At 34.2% G+C, this 8,565-nt stretch overlaps 1 long non-coding RNA gene across 1 annotated transcript; it reads left to right on the top strand.

Annotated features, from left to right (window-relative positions):
- Nucleotides 1–1,004: 1,004 nt before the first annotated feature.
- On the top strand, nt 1,005–2,745 carry LOC140663596 (uncharacterized). The gene is made up of 3 exons (XR_012046293.1): nt 1,005–1,399; nt 2,277–2,433; nt 2,512–2,745. It is a non-coding gene; the product is annotated as an uncharacterized lncRNA (long non-coding RNA).
- Nucleotides 2,746–8,565: the final 5,820 nt, after the last annotated feature.

The raw sequence follows: 8,565 nt of genomic DNA, 5'->3' as shown, positions 1-8,565 counted from the left end.
CGAAAATCAATTCTATTCTTTTAAATAAATCCAGACGAGACGCGACTAGAGATTTCCTCGCAGGATGTCAAGATCGTCGCGACCACAATCAGTCAGCATGTCCCTCTTGGTTACAGCATTCATACGTTCCATGAAAGACCCCTTACTTCTATCCTGGCAGAAGGATTAACGTAATAAACTGATACGCATTTTTCATTTTCACAATCAGTGCAAAGATACAACGTTCTAATAATATTATACGCACGTCGAGACATCGAATGAAATTATAAAACTCTCATTGTCAGTTGAAAATTATTGTTACGGTTTCAAAATTTCTGAAAAAAGAGCGGGCGTTTATTTATTCATAATATCATTGTAGAAATGACACAGGGATGATACTTGCGAGTATATGGTGAAATGCATACCGTTTCAGATCGAGCTCGGTGGTTATCTAGTTATTACAACATAGCGAAAAAAAGATCGTTGAAAGTACTGTACTTTAACCGTTTCTCAACAAGTTGCGTACGCGGAAAAGCGTTTGGACCCAGCCTCCGTTGCGAGTATCGATCACGCATTGTTATACGCAAAAAAAGAGAAAGAGAGACATATCGATATGATGGCTACATGGGTAATAGCGCGCGCTGTGCCGTGTGACGACTCCTGTCCGACAGAAATCGTCTGGTATTGACACGTCGCTCGAAAAGTAACGAACGCTCGCTCACACGCACACGCGACACACAGACACACAAACACAGACACACAAACACAGACACACAGATACATACAAATATATACATATACAGACGAACAGCCAAATCCGTTGTTCAAAATATCGTAATTCTGAGCGCATTGCCGAGACCAGTCCAGGCCAGCTTTGACCTTTGTGCCAGTATACGAAAAGAGAGAGAGAGAGAGAGAGAGAGAGAGAGAGAGAAAGAGAGAGGGAGTCTGTTACAACGATGAATTATACCCTCCAACCACTGTCGTGCAACAACAAAGCGCCAGTTTTACTCGGTTTTTGTTCTATCTGTTGCTCTCCTCGTGTCTCCGTCTTTCCCTCTCTCTCCTCCTCTTTCACATACTCTTTTTCTTTCGTTTTTTTTCTTTCTCTTTTTTTTTTTTTTTTTTTTTCTTTTGCTACGAACCATTATGTCTTTTGGAAAAAGATGAAAACACGTTAATGTCACGTCATATGGCTCGCCACGCGCGGGAATGGAAACATAACTCCATTGTGAACAAATTATTAAAAGCATCAGTATAGCGGGCAATGACCGTCCGGTATTTAAAAGCCATCGCGCAAGGATTTACACAAGTGTCTGGATAAATGAGACTCCAATATAAGAATCGTAATACAAAGATGTGCACGAGGACATGTAAAGCACAAGTGTTTCGGACACCAACACGTAACTTCTCGAGAAAGGTATGAAACTTATTTCATACACATATTTCATCTATTATACGTATAACGTCTAAATGAAACTTGCCATATGAAATGAATGATTCGACAAAAAACAGCTTGAAACTCTCATTATGAATAATCTGGTACCAATAATTAATATTACAACATAAATCGTTTATAGAAAATTAATCTAAAAAAAAGAATCAAGAGAATTAATCTTCAAAATTTTCTGTATTTTGACAAAAATTTCTGCATTTATACTCACGTTTTAATGTTAATAGAACACTTTTTTTTTGTGGATCTAATTTAACTCAAAAACACATTTCCAATTTGATTACGAGGGGATTTTTAATTCACTCAAAAAAATGATCTTGCAACTTGAACAAAAATTTTCTAGGTGTAAAAAATTAACTGAAACAGATAAATGATTAGCAAATACTGTGATACTGTATATGTTCTGTACTTAATTAATTTAAATGATAGAGACAGAATTTATATCTTTACTATTAGTGTAATTGAGAAAAGTTTTCTGTGGTGTTTATCTTTACGGTCTATTGTTAAAGACAATTATATTTGTGATTAATATTTGACAATGGAATCTAAATTTTCTAGAGGTATTACTAGAATATTGCTGCTGTAAATTTTATATGTAACAAACAATATTCTAACAGATACAAAAAATAGCAATAAATTTTAATTGAGACATCTAGAAATCTATCTACATTTAGCAAAATATTTTTTTGAGTGTTCTTTCTAATATAAATTACAATGTGAAATAAAGAATATTATTCTTTTTTAGTGGGATTGTAAATATATGTGATTTCAATTTTTATATTTAAAAATACTTTAATATCAAAATTTTAACGTATTTTTATTGCGATCAATCTTTTTTTTCAAGAAAGATATTTCTAGATGCGACGGTCTAAAGTTACAGCAAATCATGCGGACGTCTTTAAATCAGCTGTACGAAATGACGGTTAACAAAATGCGATTCAGCAAAAGTCTAGACTTTGGCGGCTTCACCGTCATGGGTCCACCCTCGCTTTTAACCATACGTAAGCGGCAACGATAACCTAGCATTTTATACGCAAGATCTATAGAGCCTAGGCAATAACGTTTAGCGATAATTCTAGGGTACCCGACCCGCGACCCCTCGGGCCTTACGGATGACTTATGCTCGCTGGAGTTATTTGGACTCTTCAATGCATAGCAGTATTCGAAACCGCATGTACATACCTCTTGTTGTTGTACATATCGGTACCATGATACAGTGCAGCTGCTTTAATACAGTGCAAATGAATGTTTAAATCAGAACCGAGCTTATTGAATTAAGAAGTAAATATGTTTTTTTAAAAAGCAAATATATATACGAGTAATAAAATCTGTTACTTTTATAGAAGAGAAAATTTTGACAAAATTTTTGTTTAGTTTTGTATGTAAAATATACAGCACACTTGACTTACTTTTGCAATTTCTAATTATACATAATAACATTATAACAACAGTCTCGATTCTGAAATTACGAATTCCAATGAAATATATACATAAAATGATACTGAATCAATTGAAACAAGAACCTGTAGTACCTTATTAATATTTTCAGAATAAATATAGCTCAGTTTATAATACAAGGCAATAAACATGTTATATAAATTGCATAATATAAACTCTAATAAACATTGATAATTGTTGTAATTAAATATTAAATTAACAAACATTTAGATACTGTAGCCAGAGAGTACTACAATTTTCTACAGATTAAAGGAATATAATGCACTAACAATTCTTATATTTATATTTAAAATCCAAACCGTGATAATTACTACTATTCCTTTTATGTTACCTTCGTTCCATCTAATACTTCAAATGATATCATTCGCTAATGCCTGTAATCAGAGGGTTACGTACTTCTAAACTAGATGCGCTTTAATATCCGCATAGAATAAAAAAACGACAGTGACGCGACGACAACCAAGGCTCTCTCTTTCTCTCTTAAATGCGAATGCGCTCGTTTATTCGATTCGCGGCGCGTTATAATCTTATCAATCAAGCGAGAGCGGTGCAAGAGAGGCAGAAAGGCTTAAAAGCAATTTACCATTTCCGCCGAGTCGTTGCCTCTCCGACGAGAAGAGAACTGCGAAAGCGCTTCACCGACCTGCGACACCGGAGGCTGCCGGAGGATCGCATCTCGCGTCGAGCTTCGCGCGCGTTTCGATCCGAAAATCATCAGCTCTTCGTTATTTTGTATAGCACAGCGGCGGAGTCGAGGGAGATCGTGCTCGCAATAAAGATAATTGCAATTTAATCCAGGGATCGTCGGACAGGGGCTACAAAGTACGGCGAAAGGAAGACAATCTCTCGCAGCCAGAGAAGAGCCTGATCAAGCTGTGCGCGCGCGTTTAGCTGTGACGAGCGATGCGGAGGGAAAGAGAGAAAGAGAGATAGAGGGAGGAAAAGAGAAAGTGAGAGAGGGAATGAGAAAAGAGAGACAGAGAGAACGAGAGAGAGGGTGAAATGAGAGAGAAAGGGAGAGAACGTCAGAGAAACGGAGGCACGGAAAGAGAGAGTTCATTGGGTTCTCCAGCCCCCTGGCGTAGTCCCGCTGGATGACAAGACGGGGATAGAGGACAGGTGCTACTGGCAAGCCTTTGATCTCTTCCGCGTTACACGCGCGCGCTCTCACAAAAAAGGGAATTATCAAAATATCCCGACTGTTCGTGACTATCGCTCCAGAAGAATCGATGCAATTTCGGAGGCGACAACACCGCGATATACCATATTCGCATTACATACTATCAAATGTAACATTTTAATCTCTTCCATCCAGTTATAATTGTGGGCTTTTAAGCAAAACTGACCTATCTGTTTGATATTATTTTTTTCGCGATATAAAGAAAAAATACAAATAAATTTATTATTACTGAATAAATACTCTCTTTTATATTTATGTATATATATATATATATATATATATATATATATATATATATATTCAGTACTGCATAGAAATTCATTATTTCATGTAACTTATATAGGATCTTTATTATATATTATACGTGACATATTTATGTGATTAAAGTTAAATAAACATTTATTGAGTAGTAAATGATCAATTATTATCACTCATATTGTTATTATCATTCATTATAAGTCGCATATAGGTTAAATGCAATGTGTTTTTCTATCTATGTTTATAGTAATTGTATTATCTTAATTGCGATTTTATGCTTGCAGAAATTAATCGACAATTTAACAAAATTATTGCGTATTATATATATAGCCATTTTTTAATATATTTTATGAATAACTCACCTTTTCAGTTTTCCAAACAATGTAGCTATCGAGTGTTCCAAAGATGTCGAAATTACCGAGTAGCTGTATATTAATAAGTGCCTGAGGCTATATCTTTGCCATTTTATAATGCGTCCCTGGTAGGTAATGTTCTCCCCGACACGCCTTCCTTTTTATTTCAGTTCGCACAACGTGTCACCTTCCCATTCGTATTATGTACACGATGACCCAATTTTAAAGTTATGCATTGCGTGACACTGTATTTCAGACAGCGACGAGAATTTGCATACATGTTTTATTTGAGTGTCCGTAATTTACAGTCTTTTCTATCCTGATCATTAAATGCATTAATACGTACCTATATGTGAAAATTTGACGTTCCTTTATTATTTTACTCGAAAATATGTACTGCATTTTAATGTAATATACAAGTAGTTTTAAACACAAAGAGAGAAAGAGAGAGATAAATTTGTATTTCTCAAACATAATGACAAACATGACTTTCGAATTTTAAGTTTTATTTGCTTCTTACTTATGAAAAATTGTATAACGTTATACTGGATCGATAATTTAAAATGATCAAATTTCATGTTAAATTTGGCATAAAAAATAAAAATATATATCGTGATGTTTAGTAGCTCAGGTATGTACGCAAGTATGTACGCTATTTCGAAGTAACGGTACGCGATGCACGTTGTTCCCGCAAATCATGCAGCGAGATTCCCAATGGACTTGAAAGCTGTTGACGACAAATCGAGGGTTAAAATGCTATCGGTAAATAGTGACCGGGTCGACGAGGGAGACGTTATATCAGATGGCACAGGGATTATAACCCTAATTTGAGCATCACACACTCGCGTGACGTCGTCCTTTAAATGAAGAAGGAGCATTCTCGCTCCCATGTCTGACAACAATCAATCCTAGTTTAGAAAATAGACGATAAAAGGCCTGACGGATTTATTCACGAATCCACCGAAAGCTCAAGTCTTTTATAAGAGGATATTTGATAATAAGTAATAAATTTGATTAATGTTCTGTAATTAATTATTTAGTTATAATAGGAAAAGATTCACATTTTTTGTATACATTTAATAAATTAAAATTTTAAAAGCAACATGTTTTATTTTTATTGAATACTTTGATGTCTTTCGACATAATCTTAGCGTTTGAAGCTTGAATTTTATCATGTGAACAAAATGTACTGCTCAATATAAATGTATATAAATGGCAAGTGTCAAAATTGTAAATTATTAATTTTATGACATTAGATGAAATAGGATTCTGTTGTGTAATTTGGCATTAACGTATCTATTTAAATATTAAGTACGATATGTTTATAATCATTTAATGCACATAACATTTAATTAATATTTAAAATTTAAATTTTAGATATAATATAAATAATGTATAATATATATAAAATTTTACATACTGCAATATTAAAATAACTTCTCGAGTTATTTGAGCTATGACGTGCTTCTTTATTTATAAAACTAAATTTCTTCTCTAAATCACAAACCATATTACTCACGCGGTAATTCTTGCAATTTTCATTAATTGCAGATAATAACGTAGGGTTGATTTGATCAAATCACCGTGACCGAGATTGCCGTTGCACCGGTCAAAATGGTTTTTAGCTTGGGCAAGAAATCCTTCATAAATCACTTTGCACGAACATCCGAAATTCTTCTATAATGTGGGGAAGCAACCTCGGAAGATACTTGAAAGTGTCTAGCAGCATTCCGTCTTCGTCGATGATCAATCTGTCCGCGAAGCGGAATAAAAGCGGTTCTGTAGCGGGAGAAAAAAAAACTTGCATTGGCTGGACAAAAAAATAATATCGACACGGGAGATATCACAAAATGAAACATTTTAACGAATGGCATATAACCAATTCTTTTTCTTCCCAACAGGTTATTTGGATGACAATGATAAAAAAAAAAACTATATAAAAACATTTCACATCATTTTACCTTAAATTGATTTTGTTGATTTATTTTCAATAGGTATATGACGATATTTCAGAAAATTGTAATGGTTTAATTCAAACATTGAGAGAGAATCTCATTATATAAAGACTCACATTAGATAAACGCGTATATAATATAAATTAAATATAAATTTAAATAATTGAGATTAATAATCTTTATTTTATGGAATTATTTCTGTTTTTGACAGTTAAACTTTTTGCAGAAAATATCATAGGTAAATACATATGCGGTCCATCGTAGAAAAAAGAGACAACCGTGTTGCGAAGGTCGGCGCGCACCTACTCACTGCATACTCCGCGCATAGCCTAAAGGATAATTATAGTTTCGCGATCGACTTAAAAATTTCCGAGATTCTCGCGTCGGCGAAACCGTTGCCCGTCGAAAAGTATCGCCGGCGCGCGGTGCGGGTGTGGGTGAGAAGGTGCCCCGAAAGGGTGATGCCAACGGCTGCGAGGAAGAGAAGACCGCGCGCCGGCAGGGAGGAAGAGAGGGTGGGAAGGGGGTGCCAAAGTGAAGGGTTCGCCGAACAGAGATTAGCCGACTGCTTCGAGACTTTCGTGTTTCTTGGATCCCCGAGAACCCGTAGATCATGATAATTGTGAGAACAATTCATCGGGTAAATTTCACGCTAAGCGCTCCTCAATTCGTCGGCACGTAGATCCCGCCCGACCTGCTCCATTAATCACGATCTACGGATTCGCCGATGTGACCCTTCCGGACAGAGTAGATACATCCGCTCCGTCCTTGAAATCTGAAAGCTAGACAAGAAAGAATGGCTAACCAAAGTCAATGTGTTAACCTGGAAACTGGGTAATGTGTTTTGTAAGACATACAAGTATGTATATTTTATCTTTCAGTATCTTGTAATTTCTTATTCACAGTTGCCATGTATTTTTATTGTTTAACTACTCGGAAATACGGAGATCAATTTTAAAAAAGAAATATGAGGTACATACAATTTTTAAGATAAAACGTTAATCTAATTCTTCATGCATTAATGTTTATGCGAATACACGTCTTGAAATATATTATGAGAATTCTAAAAGAATTTTAATTGTAAATATTATCCTATTTAAATTAATGCAACGCGGTAATGCTGTTTAAAGAGATGAATCGTGAATCAGATGATCTGCTGTATTATTGAATACAGTAAATTGATCAAATATATTAAACATATAATAATTTGCCGCTCTCTTACAACATCACATAGTGATGACGATGGGCAGTCAGGTGCATTCAATATTTACATTTAATGATATCGACAAATCATAGTGCTATTTGCGTAATTGATGCTGAAAACTGCTAATCCGACAGCATTAATTAATTGATGAAATCCGAAGGATAATCCGTATTTACATAAATAATAAACAGTCATAACGTGTGCGCACAAATATTACAATAGTCGCAAATGCATTAAAATTTATATCGGTATAATGAGTCAGATATTCTATCAGTTTTGTAACAATCAATGTAAAAAGCGACTTTTCTATTAATCTTATTTAGCATTTAATGTGTAAAAATAATTATATATGATAAATTATATATAATAAAATAAAAATATATAACAAAAAAGATGTTTCATAAAATGATAGACAGGCTATTTTAAATTCTCGAAAAATGTATATTTTATTTCTTTGTGGTTCGATTGAATAAAAATGATATTAATATGCTTTATTAATTTGTTTTAATATCCTTTATATATGATTATTTGATAATTCTATTTATTATCGTTATATATTATCTACATTTTATACCCGTCTAAATATTGCAACAACATAAAACATATCAAACGGGAAAATGCTGAAAAAGAAACGTTAATTTGTCATCAAAAAAATATTGTGCACTTCACGATAGTGAAAGCGCACGTAAATGACCTAATAAACTCTAAAACAAACCTTAATGCAG

Source organism: Anoplolepis gracilipes, chromosome 3 (genome assembly GCF_047496725.1).
Source record: "Anoplolepis gracilipes chromosome 3, ASM4749672v1, whole genome shotgun sequence".
NCBI classification, from domain to species: Eukaryota; Metazoa; Arthropoda; class Insecta; order Hymenoptera; family Formicidae; genus Anoplolepis; species Anoplolepis gracilipes.
Note: the sequence above shows the minus strand (reverse complement) of the source record. Positions and strands in the feature narration are given on the sequence as shown.